The sequence below is a fragment of the Silurus aristotelis genome (assembly GCF_946808225.1).
Source record: "Silurus aristotelis genome assembly, chromosome: 4".
In the NCBI taxonomy this organism is placed as follows: Eukaryota; Metazoa; Chordata; class Actinopteri; order Siluriformes; family Siluridae; genus Silurus; species Silurus aristotelis.
Window position 1 is genome coordinate 24,937,924 of NC_139577.1, and position 23,000 is coordinate 24,960,923.

At 32.9% G+C, this 23,000-nt stretch overlaps 1 long non-coding RNA gene across 1 annotated transcript in view; it reads right to left on the reverse strand.

Annotated features, from left to right (window-relative positions):
* LOC310724443 overlaps positions 1-23,000 on the reverse strand; it is a 430,012-nt gene that overhangs the window by 338,249 nt on the left and 68,763 nt on the right. The window lies entirely within an intron of this gene.

Below are 23,000 nucleotides of genomic sequence, written 5' to 3' on the forward strand. Positions count from 1 at the left end.
TCTTGTGTCGCCAAGGTAAAATTTTTCATTTTCTTTTAAAATCTAATAGTTTATCTACTATGTGACATTACACTGTGAATCCATTTGTCAATTAAAGAGACCTGTTTAAAAGATTGCTTTATTTCTTTGTCTTTTTTAAAATACTTTTTTGGCCTACTTTTAAAATAAGTTACATGGTGTTGTAGTATAGGAAATGAAGCCATATTAGTTCATTAGGCCTATTGAATGCTTTCACAAAGGGGAAGAGATAGCTCAATGGGTAAGGTGTTGGTTTTCCAATTCCCATGTTCCCACCAAGTTGTTGGTTCAATTCCTGGTGTCGCCAAGGTAAAGTTTTTCTTTTTCTTTTGAAATCTAAAAGTTTGTCTACTTTGTGACATTAAACTGTAAATCTATTTGTTAATTAAAAAGACCTGTTTAAAAGATTGCTATATTTCTTTGTCTTTTTTTGAAAGACTTGTTTGGCCTAATTTTTGAGATGAGTTACATGGTGTTGAAGTATAGGAAATTAAGCCATGTTGGTTCATTAGGTCTATTGAATGCATACACAAGGTGGAAAAGATAGCTCAGTTGGTAAGATTTTGGTTTACCGATTCCCAGGTTCTTACGAGATTGTGGGTTCAATTCCTGTTGTTAACAATGTAAAAAAAAATTTTTCTTTTAAAATTTAATTATTTGTCTACTTTGTGACTTTAAACTGTAAATCTACTTTTTAATTAAAGAGACCTCTTAAAAAGATTGCTTTATTTCTTTGTCTTTTTTGAAAGACTTGCTTGGCCTACTTTTAATATGAGTTACATGGTGTTGAAGTATAGGAAATGAAGCCGTGTTGGTTTATTAGGTCTATTGAATGCTTGCACAAGGGTAAAGAGATAGCTCAGTGGGTAAGTTGTTGGTTTACTTGTCAGCAGGTTCCCACGAGGTTGTGGGTTCAGTTCCTGGCGTCGCCAAGGTAAAATTTTTCTTTTTCTTTTAAAATTTAATAGTTTGTCTACTTTGTGACATTAAACTGTAAATCTATTTGGTAAATAAAGAATCCTGTTTAAAAGATTGCTTTATTTCTTTGTCTTTTTTAAAATACTTTTTTGGCCTAATTTTTGAGATGAGTTACATGGTGTTGAAGTATAGGAAATTAAGCCATGTTGGTTCATTAGGTCTTTTGAATGCATACACAAGGTGGAAGAGATAGCTCAGTGGATAAGGTTTTGGTTTACCGATTCCCAGGTTCCCACAAGGTTGTGGGTTCAATTCCTAGTGTTGCCAAGGTAAAAATAATCTTTTTCTTTTAAAATCTAATAGTTTATCTACTTTGTGACATTACACTGTGAATCCATTTGTCAATTAAAGAGACCTTTTTAAAAGATTGCTTTATTTCTTTGTCTTTTTTAAAATACGTTTTTGGCCTACTTTTAAAATAAGTTACATGGTGTTGAAGTATAGGAAATGAAGCCATATTGGTTCATTAGGCCTATTGAAATCTTTTACAGGGTGGAAGAGATAGCTCAATGGGTAAGATGTTGGTTTAATGAGTCCCATGTTCCCATAAAGTTCTTGGTTCAATTCCTGGTCTCGCCAAGGTAAATTTTTTCTTTTTCTTTTGAAATCTAATAGTTTGTCTACTTTGTGACATTAAACTGTAAATCTATTTGTTAATTAAAAAGACCTGTTTAAAAGATTGCTATATTTCTTTGTCTTTTTTTGAAAGACTGGTTTGGCCTAATTTTTGAGATGAGTTACATGGTGTTGAAGTATAGGAAATTAAGCCATTTTGGTTCATTAGGTCTATTGAATGCGTATACAAGGTGGAAGAGATAGCTCAGTTGGTAAGGTTTTGTTTTACCGATTCCCAGGTTCTTACAAGGTTCTGGGTTAAATTCCTGTTGTTAACAATGTAAAAAAAATGTTTTCGTTTAAAATTTAATAATTTGTCTACTTTGTGACTTTAAACTGTAAATTTACTTTTTAATTAAAGAGACCTCTTAAAAAGATTGCTTTATTTCTTTGTCTTTTTTGAAAGTCTTGTTTGGCCTACTTTTAAGATGAGTTGCATGGTGTTGAAGTATAGGAAATGAAGCCATGTTGGTTCATTAGGTCTATTGAATGCTTGCACAAGGGTAAAGAGATAGCTCAGTGGGTAAGGTGTTGGTTTACTGGTCAACTGGTTCCCATGAGGTTGTGGGTTCAGTTTCTTGTGTCGCCAAGGTAAAATTTTTCATTTTCTTTTAAAATCTAATAGTTTATCTACTATGTGACATTACACTGTGAATCCATTTGTCAATTAAAGAGACCTGTTTAAAAGATTGCTTTATTTCTTTGTCTTTTTTAAAATACTTTTTTGGCCTACTTTTAAAATAAGTTACATGGTGTTGTAGTATAGGAAATGAAGCCATATTAGTTCATTAGGCCTATTGAATGCTTTCACAAAGGGGAAGAGATAGCTCAATGGGTAAGGTGTTGGTTTTCCGATTCCCATGTTCCCACCAAGTTGTTGCTTCAATTCCTGGTGTCGCCAAGATAAAATTTTTCTTTTTCTTTTGAAATCTAAAAGTTTGTCTACTTTGTGACATTAAACTGTAAATCTATTTGTTAATTAAAAAGACCTGTTTAAAAGATTGCTATATTTCTTTGTCTTTTTTTGAAAGACTTGTTTGGCCTAATTTTTGAGATGAGTTACATGGTGTTGAAGTATAGGAAATTAAGCCATGTTGGTTCATTAGGTCTATTGAATGCATACACAAGGTGGAAAAGATAGCTCAGTTGGTAAGATTTTGGTTTACCGATTCCCAGGTTCTTACGAGGTTGTGGGTTCAATTCCTGTTGTTAACAATGTAAAAAAAAATTTTTCTTTTAAAATTTAATTATTTGTCTACTTTGTGACTTTAAACTGTAAATCTACTTTTTAATTAAAGAGACCTCTTAAAAAGATTGCTTTATTTCTTTGTCTTTTTTGAAAGACTTGCTTGGCCTACTTTTAATATGAGTTACATGGTGTTGAAGTATAGGAAATGAAGCCGTGTTGGTTTATTAGGTCTATTGAATGCTTGCACAAGGGTAAAGAGATAGCTCAGTGGGTAAGGTGTTGGTTTACTTGTCAGCAGGTTCCCATGAGGTTGTGGGTTCAGTTCCTGGTGTCGCCAAGGTAAAATTTTTCTTTTTCTTTTAAAATTTAATAGTTTGTCTACTTTGTGACATTAAACTGTAAATCTATTTGGTAAATAAAGAATCCTGTTTAAAAGATTGCTTTATTTCTTTGTCTTTTTTAAAAGACTTTTTTGGCCTACTTTTAAGATGAGTTGCATGGTGTTGAAGTACAGGAAATGAAGCCATGTTGGTTCATTAGGTCTATTGAATGCTTGCACAAGGGTAAAGAGATAGCTCATTGGGTAAGGTTTTGGCTTACTGTTCAGCAGGTTCCCACGAGGTTGTGGGTTCAGTTCCTGGTGTCGCCAAGGTAAAATTTTTCTTTTACTTTTAAAATTTAATAGTTTGCCTACTTTGTGACATTAAACTGTAAATCTATTTGTTAATTAAAGAGACCTGTTTAAAAGATTGCTTAATTTCTTTGTCTTTTTTAAAAGACTTGTTTGGCCTACTTTTAAGATGAGTTACATTGTGTTGAAGTATAGGAAATGAAGCCATGTTGGTTCATAAGGCCTATTGAATGCTTGCACAAGGGTAAAGAGATAGCTCAGTGTGTAAGGTGTTGGTTTACTGGTCAACTGGTTCCCATGAGGTTGTGGGTTCAGTTTCTTGTGTCGCCAAGGTAAAATTTTTCATTTTCTTTTAAAATCTAATAGTTTATCTACTATGTGACATTACACTGTGAATCCATTTGTCAATTAAAGAGACCTGTTTAAAAGATTGCTTTATTTCTTTGTCTTTTTTAAAATACTTTTTTGGCCTACTTTTAAAATAAGTTACATGGTGTTGTAGTATAGGAAATGAAGCCATATTAGTTCATTAGGCCTATTGAATGCTTTCACAAAGGGGAAGAGATAGCTCAATGGGTAAGGTGTTGGTTTTCCGATTCCCATGTTCCCACCAAGTTGTTGCTTCAATTCCTGGTGTCGCCAAGGTAAAGTTTTTCTTTTTCTTTTGAAATCTAAAAGTTTGTCTAATTTGTGACATTAAACTGTAAATCTATTTGTTAATTAAAAAGACCTGTTTAAAAGATTGCTATATTTCTTTGTCTTTTTTTGAAAGACTTGTTTGGCCTAATTTTTGAGATGAGTTACATGGTGTTGAAGTATAGGAAATTAAGCCATGTTGGTTCATTAGGTCTATTGAATGCATACACAAGGTGGAAAAGATAGCTCAGTTGGTAAGATTTTGGTTTACCGATTCCCAGGTTCTTACGAGGTTGTGGGTTCAATTCCTGTTGTTAACAATGTAAAAAAAAATTTTTCTTTTAAAATTTAATTATTTGTCTACTTTGTGACTTTAAACTGTAAATCTACTTTTTAATTAAAGAGACCTCTTAAAAAGATTGCTTTATTTCTTTGTCTTTTTTGAAAGACTTGTTTGGCCTACTTTTAATATGAGTTACATGGTGTTGAAGTATAGGAAATGAAGCCGTGTTGGTTTATTAGGTCTATTGAATGCTTGCACAAGGGTAAAGAGATAGCTCAGTGGGTAAGGTGTTGGTTTACTTGTCAGCAGGTTCCCACGAGGTTGTGGGTTCAGTTCCTGGTGTCGCCAAGGTAAAATTTTTCTTTTTCTTTTAAAATTTAATAGTTTGTCTACTTTGTGACATTAAACTGTAAATCTATTTGGTAAATAAAGAATCCTGTTTAAAAGATTGCTTTATTTCTTTGTCTTTTTTAAAAGACTTTTTTGGCCTACTTTTAAGATGAGTTGCATGGTGTTGAAGTATAGGAAATGAAGCCATGTTGGTTCATTAGGTCTATTGAATGCTTGCACAAGGGTAAAGAGATAGCTCATTGGGTAAGTTTTTGGCTTACTGTTCAGCAGGTTCCCACGAGGTTGTGGGTTCAGTTCCTGGTGTCGCCAAGGTAAAATTTTTCTTTTACTTTTAAAATTTAATAGTTTGCCTACTTTGTGACATTAAACTGTAAATCTATTTGTTAATTAAAGAGACCTGTTTAAAAGATTGCTTAATTTCTTTGTCTTTTTTAAAAGACTTGTTTGGCCTACTTTTAAGATGAGTTACATTGTGTTGAAGTATAGGAAATGAAGCCATGTTGGTTCATAAGGCCTATTGAATGCTTGCACAAGGGTAAAGAGATAGCTCAGTGGGTAAGGTGTTGGTTTACTGGTCAACTGGTTCCCATGAGGTTGTGGGTTCAGTTTCTTGTGTCGCCAAGGTAAAATTTTTCATTTTCTTTTAAAATCTAATAGTTTATCTACTATGTGACATTACACTGTGAATCCATTTGTCAATTAAAGAGACCTGTTTAAAAGATTGCTTTATTTCTTTGTCTTTTTTAAAATACTTTTTTGGCCTACTTTTAAAATAAGTTACATGGTGTTGTAGTATAGGAAATGAAGCCATATTAGTTCATTAGGCCTATTGAATGCTTTCACAAAGTGGAAGAGATAGCTCAATGGGTAAGGTGTTGGTTTTCCGATTCCCATGTTCCCACCAAGTTGTTGCTTCAATTCCTGGTGTCGCCAAGGTAAAGTTTTTCTTTTTCTTTTGAAATCTAAAAGTTTGTCTACTTTGTGACATTAAACTGTAAATCTATTTGTTAATTAAAAAGACCTGTTTAAAAGATTGCTATATTTCTTTGTCTTTTTTTGAAAGACTTGTTTGGCCTAATTTTTGAGATGAGTTACATGGTGTTGAAGTATAGGAAATTAAGCCATGTTGGTTCATTAGGTCTATTGAATGCATACACAAGGTGGAAAAGATAGCTCAGTTGGTAAGATTTTGGTTTACCGATTCCCAGGTTCTTACGAGGTTGTGGGTTCAATTCCTGTTGTTAACAATGTAAAAAAAATTTTTGTTTTAAAATTTAATTATTTGTCTACTTTGTGATTTTAAACTGTAAATCTACTTTTTAATTAAAGAGACCTCTTAAAAAGATTGCTTTATTTCTTTGTCTTTTCTGAAATACTTGCTTGGCCTACTTTTAATATGAGTTACATGGTGTTGAAGTATAGGAAATGAAGCCGTGTTGGTTTATTAGGTCTATTGAATGCTTGCACAAGGGTAAAGAGATAGCTCAGTGGGTAAGGTGTTGGTTTACTTGTCAGCAGGTTCCCACGAGGTTGTGGGTTCAGTTCCTGGTGTCGCCAAGGTAAAATTTTTCTTTTTCTTTTAAAATTTAATAGTTTGTCTACTTTGTGACATTAAACTGTAAATCTATTTGGTAAATAAAGAATCCTGTTTAAAAGATTGCTTTATTTCTTTGTCTTTTTTTAAAAGACTTTTTTGGCCTAATTTTTGAGATGAGTTACATGGTGTTGAAGTATAGGAAATTAAGCCATGTTGGTTCATTAGGTCTTTTGAATGTATTCACAAGGTGGAAGAGATAGCTCAGTGGATAAGGTTTTGGTTTACCCATTCCCAGGTTCCCACAAGGTTGTGGGTTCAATTCCTAGTGTTGCCAAGGTAAAAATTATCTTTTTCTTTTAAAATCTAATAGTTTATCTACTTTGTGACATTACACTGTGAATCCATTTGTCAATTAAAGAGACCTTTTTAAAAGATTGCTTTATTTCTTTGTCTTTTTTAAAATACTTTTTTGGCCTACTTTTAAAATAAGTTACATGGTGTTGAAGTATAGGAAATGAGCCATATTGGTTCATTAGGCCTATTAAATGCTTTTACAAGGTGGAAGAGATAGCTCAATGGGTAAGATGTTGGTTTAATGAGTCCCATGTTCCCACAAAGTTCTTGGTTCAATTCCTGGTCTCGCCAAGGTAAAATTTTTCTTTTTCTTTTGAAATCTAATAGTTTGTCTACTTTGTGACATTAAACTGTAAATCTATTTGTTAATTAAAAAGACCTGTTTAAAAGATTGCTATATTTCTTTGTCTTTTTTTGAAAGACTGGTTTGGCCTAATTTTTGAGATGAGTTACATGGTGTTGAAGTATAGGAAATTAAGCCATGTTGGTTCATTAGGTCTATTGAATGCTTGCACAAGGGGGAAGAGATAGCTCAGTGGGTAAGGTTTTGGTTTACTGATTCCCAGGTTCCCACAAGGTTGTGGGTTCAATTCCTAGTGTTGCCAAGGTAAAAAAATGTTTTCTTTTCAAATCTAATAGTTTGTCTACTTTGTGACATCAAACTGTAAATCTATTTGTCAATTAAAGAGACCTGTTTAAAAGATTGCTTTATTTGTTTATTTTTTCTGAAAGACTTGTTTCGCCTACTTTTAAGATGAGTTACATTGTGTTCAAGTATAGGAAATGAAGCCATGTTGGTTCATTAGGTATTTTGAATGCTTGCACATGGGGGAAGAAATAGTTTAGTGGTTAAGGTGTTGGTTTACTGATTCCTAGGTTCCCAAAAGGTTGTGGGTTCAATTCCTGGTGTCTCCAAGGTAAAATTTTCTTTTAAAATCTAATAATTTGTCTACTTTGTGACTTTAAACTGTAAATCTACTTTTTAATTAAAAATACCTCTTAAAAAGATTGCTTTATTTCTTTGTCTTTTTTGAAAGACTTGTTTGGCCTACTTTTAATATGAGTTACATCGTGTTGAAGTATATGAAATGAAGCCATTATGGTTCATTAGGCCCATTAAATGCTTGCACAAGGGGCAAGAGATAGCTCAGTGGTTAAGGTGTTTGTTTACTGATTCCTAGGTTCCCACAAGGTCGTGGGTTCAATTCCTGGTGTATCCAAGGTAAAATTTTCTTTTAAAATCTAATAGTTTGTCTACTTTGTGACATTAAACTGTAAATCTATTTGTTAATTAAAGAGACCTGTTTAAAAGATTGCTTTATTTGTTTATTTTTTCTGAAAGACTTGTTTGGCCTACTTTTAAGATGAGTTACATTGTGTTCAAGTATAGGAAATGAAGCCATGTTGGTTCATTAGGTATTTTGAATGCTTGCACATGGGGGAAGAAATAGCTCAGTGGGTAAGGTGTTGCTTTACAGATTCATAACTTCCCACAAGATTGTGGGTTCAAATCCTGGTGTCGCCAAGGTAAAATTTTCTTATTAAAAAAAAATCTAATAGTTTGTCTACTTTGTGACAATAAACTGTAAATCTATTTTTTAATTAAAGAGACCTGTTTAAAATATTGCTTTATTTATTTGTCTTTTTTTAAGACTTGTTTGGCCTACTTTTAACGAGTTACATTGTGTTGAAGTATAGGAAATGAAGCCATGTTGGTTCATTAGGCCTATTAAATGCTTGCATAAAGAGTAAGAGATAGCTCAGTAGGTAAGGTGTTGGTTTACCGATTCCTAGGTTCTCACAAGATTGTGGGTTTAATTCCTGATGTTGGCAAGGTAAACTCTTCCTTTTTCTTTTGAAATCTAATAGTTTGTCTACTTTGTGACATTAAACTGTAAATCTACTTGTTAATTAAAAAAACCTGTTTAAAAGATTGCTTTATTTCTTTGTCTTTTTTAAAGGACTTGTTTTTCGTACTTTTAATAGGAGTTACATTGTGTTAAAGTATATGAAATGAAGCCATGTTGGTTCATTAGGCCTATTGAATGCTTGCACAAGGGGGAAGAGATAGCTCAGTGGTTATGGTGTTGGTTTACCGATTCCCAGGTTCCCGCACGGTTGTGGGATCAATTCCTGGTGTAGCCAAGGTAAAAAAAATATGTTTTCTTTTGAAATCTTATAGTTTGTCTACTTTGTGACATTACACTGTAAATCTATTTGTCAATTAAAGAGACCTATTTAAAAGATTGCTTTATTTCTTTGTCTTTTTTAAAAGACTTCTTTGGCCTACTTTTAATATGTTACATGGTGTTGAAGTATAGGAAATGAAGCCATATTGGTTCATTAGGCCTATTGAAATCTTTTACAGGGTGGAAGAGATAGCTTAATGGGTAAGATGTTGGTTTAATGAGTCCCATGTTCCCATAAAGTTCTTGGTTCAATTCCTGGTCTCGCCAAGGTAAAATTTTTCTTTTTCTTTTGAAATCTAATAGTTTGTCTACTTTGTGACATTAAACTGTAAATCTATTTGTTAATTAAAAAGACCTGTTTAAAAGATTGCTATATTTCTTTGTCTTTTTTTGAAAGACTGGTTTGGCCTAATTTTTGAGATGAGTTACATGGTGTTGAAGTATAGGAAATTAAGCCATTTTGGTTCATTAGGTCTATTGAATGCGTATACAAGGTGGAAGAGATAGCTCAGTTGGTAAGGTTTTGTTTTACCGATTCCCAGGTTCTTACAAGGTTCTGGGTTCAATTCCTGTTGTTAACAATGTAAAAAAATGTTTTCTTTTAAAATTTAATAATTTGTCTACTTTGTGACTTTAAACTGTAAATTTACTTTTTAATTAAAGAGACCTCTTAAAAAGATTGCTTTATTTCTTTGTCTTTTTTGAAAGTCTTGTTTGGCCTACTTTTAAGATGAGTTGCATGGTGTTGAAGTATAGGAAATGAAGCCATGTTGGTTCATTAGGTCTATTGAATGCTTGCACAAGGGTAAAGAGATAGCTCATTGGGTAAGGTTTTGGCTTACTGTTCAGCAGGTTCCCACAAGTTTGGGAAATCAAGGCCTGGCATTCCCAACGTAAATTATTTATTTCTCTTTTGAAATCTAATAGTTTCTCTACTTTGTGAAATTAAACTGTAAATCTATTTGTTAATTCAAGAGACCTGTTTAAAAGATTGCTTTATTTTGTTGACTTTTTTTGAAAGACTTGTTTGGCCTACTTTCAATATGAGTTACATGGTGTTGAAGTATAGCAAAAGAAGCCATGTTGGTTCACTAGCCCCATTAACTGTTTGCACAAAAGTCAAGAGATCGCTCAGTGGGCAAGTTGTTTGTTTTCTGATCAGAAGGTTCCTACAATGTTGGTGGCTCAATGCCTGCCTTTGCCACGGTAAACTTTTCATTTTTCTTTTGAAATCTAATAGTTTGTCTACGTTGTGAAATTAAACTGTAAATCTGTTTGGTAATTAAAGATACCTGTTTAATAAGATTGCTTTATTTCTTTGACTTTTTAGAAAGATTTTTTGGCCAATTTTTTAATATGAGTTACATGGTGTTGAAGTATTGTTAAGAAGCCATGTTTGTTCATTAGGTTTATTGACTGCCTGACCAATTACGAACAGGTAGCTCAGTGGTTAAGGTCTTCGTTTACGGATTAGCAGGTCTCCCCAAGTTCGGCGGTTTAAGGCCAAATTTTAATTTCTATTTTGATATCTAATAGTTTGCCTACTTTGTGACTTTAAACTGTAAATCTACTTTTTAATTAAAGAGACCTCTTAAAAAGATTTCTTTATTTCTTTGTCTTTTTTGAAAGACTTGCTTGGCCTACTTTTAATATGAGTTACATGGTGTTGAAGTATAGGAAATGAAGCCATGTTGGTTTATTAGGTCTATTGAATGCTTGCACAAGAGTAAAGAGATAGCTCAGTGGGTAAGGTGTTGGTTTACTTGTCAGCAGGTTCCCGCGAGGTTGTGGGTTCAGTTCCTGGTGTCGCCAAGGTAAAATTTTTCTTTTTCTTTTAAAATTTAATAGTTTGTCTACTTTGTGACATTAAACTGTAAATCTATTTGGTAAATAAAGAATCCTGTTTAAAAGATTGCTTTATTTCTTTGTCTTTTTTAAAAGACTTTTTTGGCCTAATTTTTGAGATGAGTTACATGGTGTTGAAGTATAGGAAATTAAGCCATGTTGGTTCATTAGGTCTTTTGAATGCATACACAAGGTGGAAGAGATAGCTCAGTGGATATGGTTTTGGTTTACCGATTCCCAGGTTCCCACAAGGTTGTGGGTTCAATTCCTAGTGTTGCCAAGGTAAAAATTGTCTTTTTCTTTTAAAATCTAATAGTTTATCTACTTTGTGACATTACACTGTGAATCCATTTGTCAATTAAAGAGACCTTTTTAAAAGATTGCTTTATTTCTTTGTCTTTTTTAAAATACTTTTTTGGCCTACTTTTAAAATAAGTTACATGGTGTTGAAGTATAGGAAATGAGCCATATTGGTTCATTAGGCCTATTAAATGCTTTGACAAGGTGGACGAGATAGCTCAATGGGTAAGATGTTGGTTTAATGAGTCCCATGTTCCCACAAAGTTCTTGGTTCAATTCCTGGTCTCGCCAAGGTAAAATTTTTCTTTTTCTTTTGAAATCTAATAGTTTGTCTACTTTGTGACATTAAACTGTAAATCTATTTGTTAATTAAAAAGACCTGTTTAAAAGATTGCTATATTTCTTTGTCTTTTTTTAAAAGACTGGTTTGGCCTAATTTTTGAGATGAGTTACATGGTGTTGAAGTATAGGAAATTAAGCCATGTTGGTTCATTAGGTCTATTGAATGCTTGCACAAGGGGGAAGAGATAGCTCAGTGGGTAAGGTTTTGGTTTACTGATTCCCAGGTTCCCACAAGGTTGTGGGTTCAATTCCTAGTGTTGCCAAGGTAAAAAAATGTTTTCTTTTCAAATCTAATAGTTTGTCTACTTTGTGACATCAAACTGTAAATCTATTTGTCAATTAAAGAGACCTGTTTAAAATATTGCTTTATTTGTTTATTTTTTCTGAATGACTTGTTTCGCCTACTTTTAAGATGAGTTACATTGTGTTCAGGTATAGGAAATGAAGCCATGTTGGTTTATTAGGTATTTTGAATGCTTGCACATGGGGGAAGAAATAGCTCAGTGGTTAAGGTGTTGGTTTACTGATTCCTAGGTTCCCACAAGGTTGTGGGTTCAATTCCTGGTGTCTCCAAGGTAAAAAATTTTTTTTAAATCTAATAATTTGTCTACTTTGTGACTTTAAACTGTAAATCTACTTTTTAATTAAAAATACCTCTTAAAAAGATTGCTTTATTTCTTTGTCTTTTTTGAAAGACTTGTTTGGCCTACTTTTAATATGAGTTACACTGTGTTGAAGTATATGAAATGAAGCCATTATGGTTCATTAGGCCCATTAAATGCTTGCTCAAGGGGGAAGAGATAGCTCAGTGGTTAAGGTGTTTGTTTACTGATTCCTAGGTTCCCACAAGGTCGTGGGTTCAATTCCTGGTGTATCCAAGGTAAAATTTTCTTTTAAAATCTAATAGTTTGTCTACTTTGTGACATTAAACTGTAAATCTATTTGTTAATTAAAGAGACCTGTTTAAAAGATTGCTTTATTTGTTTATTTTTTCTGAAAGACTTGTTTGGCCTACTTTTAAGATGATTTACATTGTGTTCAAGTATAGGAAATGAAGCCATGTTGGTTCATTAGGTATTTTGAATGCTTGCACATGGGGGAAGAAATAGCTCAGTGGGTAAGGTGTTGCTTTACAGATTCATAACTTCCCACAAGATTGTGGGTTCAATTCCTGGTGTCGCCAAGGTAAAATTTTCTTATTAAAAAAAAATCTAATAGTTTGTCTACTTTGTGACAATAAACTGTAAATCTATTTTTTAATTAAAGAGACCTGTTTAAAATTTAATAATTTGTCTACTTTGTGACTTTAAACTGTAAATCTACTTTTTAATTAAAGAGACCTCTTAAAAAGATTTCTTTATTTCTTTGTCTTTTTTGAAAGACTTGCTTGGCCTACTTTTAATATGAGTTACATGGTGTTGAAGTATAGGAAATGAAGCCATGTTGGTTTATTAGGTCTATTGAATGCTTGCACAAGGGTAAAGAGATAGCTCAGTGGGTAAGGTGTTGGTTTACTTGTCAGCAGGTTCCCACGAGGTTGTGGGTTCAGTTCCTGGTGTCGCCAAGGTAAAATTTTTCTTTTTCTTTTAAAATTTAATAGTTTGTCTACTTTGTGACATTAAACTGTAAATCTATTTGGTAAATAAAGAATCCTGTTTAAAAGATTGCTTTATTTCTTTGTCTTTTTTAAAAGACTTTTTTGGCCTAATTTTTGAGATGAGTTACATGGTGTTGAAGTATAGGAAATTAAGCCATGTTGGTTCATTAGGTCTTTTGAATGCATACACAAGGTGGAAGAGATAGCTCAGTGGATAAGGTTTTGGTTTACCGATTCCCAGGTTCCCACAAGGTTGTGGGTTCAATTCCTAGTGTTGCCAAGGTAAAAATTATCTTTTTCTTTTAAAATCTAATAGTTTATCTACTTTGTGACATTACACTGTGAATCCATTTGTCAATTAAAGAGACCTTTTTAAAAGATTGCTTTATTTCTTTGTCTTTTTTAAAATACTTTTTTGGCCTACTTTTAAAATAAGTTACATGGTGTTGAAGTATAGGAAATGAGCCATATTGGTTCATTAGGCCTATTAAATGCTTTGACAAGGTGGACGAGATAGCTCAATGGGTAAGATGTTGGTTTAATGAGTCCCATGTTCCCACAAAGTTCTTGGTTCAATTCCTGGTCTCGCCAAGGTAAAATTTTTCTTTTTCTTTTGAAATCTAATAGTTTGTCTACTTTGTGACATTAAACTGTAAATCTATTTGTTAATTAAAAAGACCTGTTTAAAAGATTGCTATATTTCTTTGTCTTTTTTTGAAAGACTGGTTTGGCCTAATTTTTGAGATGAGTTACATGGTGTTGAAGTATAGGAAATTAAGCCATGTTGGTTCATTAGGTCTATTGAATGCTTGCACAAGGGGGAAGAGATAGCTCAGTGGGTAAGGTTTTGGTTTACTGATTCCCAGGTTCCCACAAGGTTGTGGGTTCAATTCCTAGTGTTGCCAAGGTAAAAAAAATGTTTTCTTTTCAAATCTAATAGTTTGTCTACTTTGTGACATCAAACTGTAAATCTATTTGTCAATTAAAGAGACCTGTTTAAAAGATTGCTTTATTTGTTTATTTTTTCTGAATGACTTGTTTCGCCTACTTTTAAGATGAGTTACATTGTGTTCAGGTATAGGAAATGAAGCCATGTTGGTTTATTAGGTATTTTGAATGCTTGCACATGGGGGAAGAAATAGCTCAGTGGTTAAGGTGTTGGTTTACTGATTCCTAGGTTCCCACAAGGTTGTGGGTTCAATTCCTGGTGTCTCCAAGGTAAAATTTTTTTTTTAAATCTAATAATTTGTCTACTTTGTGACTTTAAACTGTAAATCTACTTTTTAATTAAAAATACCTCTTAAAAAGATTGCTTTATTTCTTTGTCTTTTTTGAAAGACTTGTTTGGCCTACTTTTAATATGAGTTACACTGTGTTGAAGTATATGAAATGAAGCCATTATGGTTCATTAGGCCCATTAAATGCTTGCACAAGGGGGAAGAGATAGCTCAGTGGTTAAGGTGTTTGTTTACTGATTCCTAGGTTCCCACAAGGTCGTGGGTTCAATTCCTGGTGTATCCAAGGTAAAATTTTCTTTTAAAATCTAATAGTTTGTCTACTTTGTGACATTAAACTGTAAATCTATTTGTTAATTAAAGAGACCTGTTTAAAAGATTGCTTTATTTGTTTATTTTTTCTGAAAGACTTGTTTGGCCTACTTTTAAGATGAGTTACATTGTGTTCAAGTATAGGAAATGAAGCCATGTTGGTTCATTAGGTATTTTGAATGCTTGCACATGGGGGAAGAAATAGCTCAGTGGGTAAGGTGTTGCTTTACAGATTCATAACTTCCCACAAGATTGTGGGTTCAATTCCTGGTGTCGCCAAGGTAAAATTTTCTTATTAAAAAAAAATCTAATAGTTTGTCTACTTTGTGACAATAAACTGTAAATCTATTTTTTAATTAAAGAGACCTGTTTAAAATTTAATAATTTGTCTACTTTGTGACTTTAAACTGTAAATCTACTTTTTAATTAAAGAGACCTCTTAAAAAGATTTCTTTATTTCTTTGTCTTTTTTGAAAGACTTGCTTGGCCTACTTTTAATATGAGTTACATGGTGTTGAAGTATAGGAAATGAAGCCATGTTGGTTTATTAGGTCTATTGAATGCTTGCACAAGGGTAAAGAGATAGCTCAGTGGGTAAGGTGTTGGTTTACTTGTCAGCAGGTTCCCACGAGGTTGTGGGTTCAGTTCCTGGTGTCGCCAAGGTAAAATTTTTCTTTTTCTTTTAAAATTTAATAGTTTGTCTACTTTGTGACATTAAACTGTAAATCTATTTGGTAAATAAAGAATCCTGTTTAAAAGATTGCTTTATTTCTTTGTCTTTTTTAAAAGACTTTTTTGGCCTAATTTTTGAGATGAGTTACATGGTGTTGAAGTATAGGAAATTAAGCCATGTTGGTTCATTAGGTCTTTTGAATGCATACACAAGGTGGAAGAGATAGCTCAGTGGATAAGGTTTTGGTTTACCGATTCCCAGGTTCCCACAAGGTTGTGGGTTCAATTCCTAGTGTTGCCAAGGTAAAAATTATCTTTTTCTTTTAAAATCTAATAGTTTATCTACTTTGTGACATTACACTGTGAATCCATTTGTCAATTAAAGAGACCTTTTTAAAAGATTGCTTTATTTCTTTGTCTTTTTTAAAATACTTTTTTGGCCTACTTTTAAAATAAGTTACATGGTGTTGAAGTATAGGAAATGAGCCATATTGGTTCATTAGGCCTATTAAATGCTTTGACAAGGTGGACGAGATAGCTCAATGGGTAAGATGTTGGTTTAATGAGTCCCATGTTCCCACAAAGTTCTTGGTTCAATTCCTGGTCTCGCCAAGGTAAAATTTTTCTTTTTCTTTTGAAATCTAATAGTTTGTCTACTTTGTGACATTAAACTGTAAATCTATTTGTTAATTAAAAAGACCTGTTTAAAAGATTGCTATATTTCTTTGTCTTTTTTTGAAAGACTGGTTTGGCCTAATTTTTGAGATGAGTTACATGGTGTTGAAGTATAGGAAATTAAGCCATGTTGGTTCATTAGGTCTATTGAATGCTTGCACAAGGGGGAAGAGATAGCTCAGTGGGTAAGGTTTTGGTTTACTGATTCCCAGGTTCCCACAAGGTTGTGGGTTCAATTCCTAGTGTTGCCAAGGTAAAAAAATGTTTTCTTTTCAAATCTAATAGTTTGTCTACTTTGTGACATCAAACTGTAAATCTATTTGTCAATTAAAGAGACCTGTTTAAAAGATTGCTTTATTTGTTTATTTTTTCTGAATGACTTGTTTCGCCTACTTTTAAGATGAGTTACATTGTGTTCAGGTATAGGAAATGAAGCCATGTTGGTTTATTAGGTATTTTGAATGCTTGCACATGGGGGAAGAAATAGCTCAGTGGTTAAGGTGTTGGTTTACTGATTCCTAGGTTCCCACAAGGTTGTGGGTTCAATTCCTGGTGTCTCCAAGGTAAAATTTTTTTTTTAAATCTAATAATTTGTCTACTTTGTGACTTTAAACTGTAAATCTACTTTTTAATTAAAAATACCTCTTAAAAAGATTGCTTTATTTCTTTGTCTTTTTTGAAAGACTTGTTTGGCCTACTTTTAATATGAGTTACACTGTGTTGAAGTATATGAAATGAAGCCATTATGGTTCATTAGGCCCATTAAATGCTTGCACAAGGGGGAAGCGATAGCTCAGTGGTTAAGGTGTTTGTTTACTGATTCCTAGGTTCCCACAAGGTCGTGGGTTCAATTCCTGGTGTATCCAAGGTAAAATTTTCTTTTAAAATCTAATAGTTTGTCTACTTTGTGACATTAAACTGTAAATCTATTTGTTAATTAAAGAGACCTGTTTAAAAGATTGCTTTATTTGTTTATTTTTTCTGAAAGACTTGTTTGGCCTACTTTTAAGATGAGTTACATTGTGTTCAAGTATAGGAAATGAAGCCATGTTGGTTCATTAGGTATTTTGAATGCTTGCACATGGGGGAAGAAATAGCTCAGTGGGTAAGGTGTTGCTTTACAGATTCATAACTTCCCACAAGATTGTGGGTTCAATTCCTGGTGTCGCCAAGGTAAAATTTTCTTATTAAAAAAAAATCTAATAGTTTGTCTACTTTGTGACAATAAACTGTAAATCTATTTTTTAATTAAAGAGACCTGTTTAAAATTTAATAATTTGTCTACTTTGTGACTTTAAACTGTAAATCTACTTTTTAATTAAAGAGACCTCTTAAAAAGATTTCTTTATTTCTTTGTCTTTTTTGAAAGACTTGCTTGGCCTACTTTTAATATGAGTTACATGGTGTTGAAGTATAGGAAATGAAGCCATGTTGGTTTATTAGGTCTATTGAATGCTTGCACAAGGGTAAAGAGATAGCTCAGTGGGTAAGGTGTTGGTTTACTTGTCAGCAGGTTCCCACGAGGTTGTGGGTTCAGTTCCTGGTGTCGCCAAGGTAAAATTTTTCTTTTTCTTTTAAAATTTAATAGTTTGTCTACTTTGTGACATTAAACTGTAAATCTATTTGGTAAATAAAGAATCCTGTTTAAAAGATTGCTTTATTTCTTTGTCTTTTTTAAAAGACTTTTTTGGCCTAATTTTTGAGATGAGTTACATGGTGTTGAAGTATAGGAAATTAAGCCATGTTGGTTCATTAGGTCTTTTGAATGCATACACAAGGTGGAAGAGATAGCTCAGTGGATAAGGTTTTGGTTTACCGATTCCCAGGTTCCCACAAGGTTGTGGGTTCAATTCCTAGTGTTGCCAAGGTAAAAATTATCTTTTTCTTTTAAAATCTAATAGTTTATCTACTTTGTGACATTACACTGTGAATCCATTTGTCAATTAAAGAGACCTTTTTAAAAGATTGCTTTATTTCTTTGTCTTTTTTAAAATACTTTTTTGGCCTACTTTTAAAATAAGTTACATGGTGTTGAAGTATAGGAAATGAGCCATATTGGTTCATTAGGCCTATTAAATGCTTTTACAAGGTGGAAGAGATAGCTCAATGGGTAAGATGTTGGTTTAATGAGTCCCATGTTCCCACAAAGTTCTTGGTTCAATTCCTGGTCTCGCCAAGGTAAAATTTTTCTTTTTCTTTTGAAATCTAATAGTTTGTCTACTTTGTGACATTAAACTGTAAATCTATTTGTTAATTAAAAAGACCTGTTTAAAAGATTGCTATATTTCTTTGTCTTTTTTTGAAAGACTGGTTTGGCCTAATTTTTGAGATGAGTTACATGGTGTTGAAGTATAGGAAATTAAGCCATGTTGGTTCATTAGGTCTATTGAATGCTTGCACAAGGGGGAAGAGATAGCTCAGTGGGTAAGGTTTTGGTTTACTGATTCCCAGGTTCCCACAAGGTTGTGGGTTCAATTCCTAGTGTTGCCAAGGTAAAAAAATGTTTTCTTTTCAAATCTAATAGTTTGTCTACTTTGTGACATCAAACTGTAAATCTATTTGTCAATTAAAGAGACCTGTTTAAAAGATTGCTTTATTTGTTTATGTTTTCTGAATGACTTGTTTCGCCTACTTTTAAGATGAGTTACATTGTGTTCAAGTATAGGAAATGAAGCCATGTTGGTTTATTAGGTATTTTGAATGCTTGCACATGGGGGAAGAAATAGCTCAGTGGTTAAGGTGTTGGTTTACTGATTCCTAGGTTCCCACAAGGTTGTGGGTTCAATTCCTGGTGTCTCCAAGGTAAAATTTTCTTTTAAAATCTAATAATTTGTCTACTTTGTGACTTTAAACTGTAAATCTACTTTTTAATTAAAAATACCTCTTAAAAAGATTGCTTTTTTTTCTTTGTCTTTTTTGAAAGACTTGTTTGGCCTACTTTTAATATGAGTTACACTGTGTTGAAGTATATGAAATGAAGCCATTATGGTTCATTAGGCCCATTAAATGCTTGCACAAGGGGGAAGAGATAGCTCAGTGGTTAAGGTGTTTGTTTACTGATTCCTAGGTTCCCACAAGGTCGTGGGTTCAATTCCTGGTGTATCCAAGGTAAAATTTTCTTTTAAAATCTAATAGTTTGTCTACTTTGTGACATTAAACTGTAAATCTATTTGTTAATTAAAGAGACCTGTTTAAAAGATTGCTTTATTTGTTTATTTTTTCTGAAAGACTTGTTTGGCCTACTTTTAAGATGAGTTACATTGTGTTTAAGTATAGGAAATGAAGCCATGTTGGTTCATTAGGTATTTTGAATGCTTGCACATGGGGGAAGAAATAGCTCAGTGGGTAAGGTGTTGCTTTACAGATTCATAACTTCCCACAAGATTGTGGGTTCAATTCCTGGTGTCGCCAAGGTAAAATTTTCTTATTAAAAAAAAATCTAATAGTTTGTCTACTTTGTGACAATAAACTGTAAATCTATTTTTTAATTAAAGAGACCTGTTTAAAATATTGCTTTATTTATTTGTCTTTTTTTAAGACTTGTTTGGCCTACTTTTAACGAGTTACATTGCGTTGAAGTATAGGAAATGAAGCCATGTTGGTTCATTAGGCCTATTAAATGCTTGCATAAAGAGTAAGAGATAGCTCAGTAGGTAAGGTGCTGGTTTACCGATTCCTAGGTTCTCACAAGGTTGTGGGTTTATTTCCTGATGTTGGCAAGGTAAACTCTTCCTTTTTCTTTTAAAATCTAATAGTTTGTCTACTTTGTGACATTAAACTGTAAATCTACTTGTTAATTAAAAAAACCTGTTTAAAAGATTGCTTTATTTCTTTGTCTTTTTTAAAAGACTTGTTTTTCGTACTTTTAATATGAGTTACATTGTGTTAAAGTATATGAAATGAAGCCATGTTGGTTCATTAGGCCTATTGAATGCTTGTACAAGGGGGAAGAGATAGCTCAGTGGTTATGGTGTTGGTTTACCGATTCCCAGGTTCCCGCAAGGTTGTGGGATCAATTCCTGGTGTAGCCAAGGTAAAAAAATATGTTTTCTTTTGAAATCTTATAGTTTGTCTACTTTGTGACATTACACTGTAAATCTATTTGTCAATTAAAGAGACCTTTTTAAAAGATTGCTTTATTTCTTTGTCTTTTTTAAAATACTTTTTTGGCCTACTTTTAAAATAAGTTACATGGTGTTGAAGTATAGGAAATGAAGCCATATTGGTTCATTAGGCCTATTGAAATCTTTTACAAGGTGGAAGAGATAGCTCAATGGGTAAGATGTTGGTTTAATGAGTCCCATGTTCCCACAAAGTTTTTGGTTCAATTCCTGGTCTCGCCAAGGTAAAATTTATCTTTTTCTTTTGAAATCTAATAGTTTGTCTACTTTGTGACATTAAACTGTAAATCTATTTGTTAATTAAAAAGACCTGTTTAAAAGATTGCTATATTTCTTTGTCTTTTTTTGAAAGACTGGTTTGGCCTAATTTTTGAGATGAGTTACATGGTGTTGAAGTATAGGAAATTAAGCCATTTTGGTTCATTAGGTCTATTGAATGCGTATACAAGGGGGAAGAGATAGCTCAGTTGGTAAGTTTTTGGTTTACCGATTCCCAGGTTCTTACAAGGTTGTGGGTTCAATTCCTGTTGTTAACAATGTAAAAAAAATGTTTTCTTTTAAAATTTAATAATTTGTCTACTTTGTGACTTTAAACTGTAAATCTACTTTTTAATTAAAGAGACCTCTTAAAAAGATTTCTTTATTTCTTTGTCTTTTTTGAAAGACTTGTTTGGCCTACTTTTAAGATGAGTTACATTGTGTTGAAGTATATGAAATGAAGCCATTTTTGTTCATTAGGCCCATTGACTGCTTGCACAAAAGGGAAGAGATAGCTCAGTGGGTAAGTTGTTGGTTTACCGATCAGCAGGTTCCCACAAGTTTGGGAAATCAAGGCCTGGCATTGCCAACGTAAATTATTTATTTCTCTTTTGAAATCTAATAGTTTCTCTACTTTGTGAAATTAAACTGTAAATCTATTTGTTAATTCAAGAGACCTGTTTAAAAGATTGCTTTATTTTGTTGACTTTTTTTGAAAGACTTGTTTGGCCTACTTTCAATATGAGTTACATGGTGTTGAAGTATAGCAAAAGAAGCCATGTTGGTTCACTAGCCCCATTAACTGTTTGCACAAAAGTCAAGAGATCGCTCAGTGGGTAAGTTGTTTGTTTTCTGATCAGAAGGTTCCTACAATGTTGGTGGCTCAATGCCTGCCTTTGCCACGGTAAACTTTTCATTTTTCTTTTGAAATCTAATAGTTTGTCTACGTTGTGAAATTAAACTGTAAATCTGTTTGGTAATTAAAGATACCTGTTTAATAAGATTGCTTTATTTCTTTGACTTTTTAGAAAGATTTTTTGGCCAATTTTTTAATATGAGTTACATGGTGTTAAAGTATTGTTAAGAAGCCATGTTGGTTCATTAGGTTTATTGACTGCCTGACCAATTGCGAACAGGTAGCTCAGTGGTTAAGGTCTTCGTTTACGGATTAGCAGGTCTCCCCAAGTTCGGCGGTTTAAGGCCAAATTTTAATTTCTATTTTGATATCTAATAGTTTGTCGACTTTTTGACATTAAACTGTAAATCTATTTGTTAATAAAAGAGACATTTTAAAAAAATAGCTTTATTTCTTTGTCTTTTTTAAAAGACTTGTTTGGAAAAGTAGCCATGTTGCTAGTTTATTGACTGCTTGCACAAATGTGGACTTTTCAGCATCAATAAGCAGTCAATAAGCCTAATCAACCTGGCTTCTTTTTTCATACTTCTACACCTTGTAACATATTAAAAGTAGGCAAAACAAGTCTTTCAAAAAAGACAAAGAAATAAAGCAATCTTTTAAATAGGTTTTAGTTTAATGTCACAACGAAGACAAACTACTAGATTTCAAAAGAGAAATTAAAATTTTGCCCTGGTGATGCCAGGGTTTGAACACCCAACCTTGAGGGGACCTGCTAAACGGTAAACTAACACCTTACCCACTGATCTACCAGTTCCACTTTGGGCAAGCAGTCAATATCAGTTTAATGTCAAAAAGTAAATAAACTATTAGCTTTCAAATGAAAAATAAAAATTTTATTTTGGTGATGCTTGAACCACAAATCTTGTGTGGAGCTCCTAATCATTAGACCAAAACCTTACCCACTGAACTACCAGTTGTCACTTGGGCACGCAGTCATTAAGCCTAATGAACCAACATGGCTTCTTTTCCATACTTCAAACTATTAGATTTCAAAAGAGAAATAAAAACCTAAATACTTTGTTACTGTTCTTAAGTAGATGTTTTTGGTATGAGTACTTTACTCCACTCTTTATTTTTCAGACAACTTTTTACTTTTACTCTACATTTTTACACAAATATCTTTACTTTTTACTTCTTACATTTTCAAAACCGGCTCGTTACTTTAGTTTTAATTAATTGACTCGGTGAAATGTCATTATTTTTTATTTCCACTGCACGCCGATTTTAGCCAATCAACTGATTTCCTGGCATCTTTTTCAATCGACTGGTGTATAATGTTCTGTCTCTCACTCACCACAGATCTCTGCTTTTGTTCTATATGTGAATGTTCAGCCTGGACACATTCATTAGGTAACAACATTTTCATAGAAAACTTAAAAGTTTGTTTTATCAAGTTTGTTTTATCAAGTGGACAGTCAGAATGTGTAACACATATTAGTAGTCAATGTTAAAATATAATAATAATAATAATAATAATAATAATAGTTAATGCCCTGTATCTATTAACTGAAGCAAGATTTACTGTAACTAAATTAATTAGCAGGAAGGGAAGGTCAGCGACGAAATGTCCAGAAGCTAATTAAACTTCATCCTACCCTGAGGATTACCCTCACGTACTGGATTATACCTGCTTTACAGATTGTACTTTCCTTTAGGGATTATATGTCCCTGATGGATTATACCCGCCTAATGGATTGTACTTTCCGTTACGGACTATACTTCCCTGATGGATTATACCCGCATCTCTGACTAAACCCACATTTCCCAGTTTAAGTGCAGATTAAAAGCGTATCTTTTTAGCAAAGCTTACACATAACAAACATAGCATCTTAATCCTCTGCTCCAAAACATCTGATCACATGCACATCTATCAACTTGTGCTGTTAATATTATGAACAGCAGCTACGCTAATTTCTCTCCACAGCTTCTCTTTCTCTACCCAT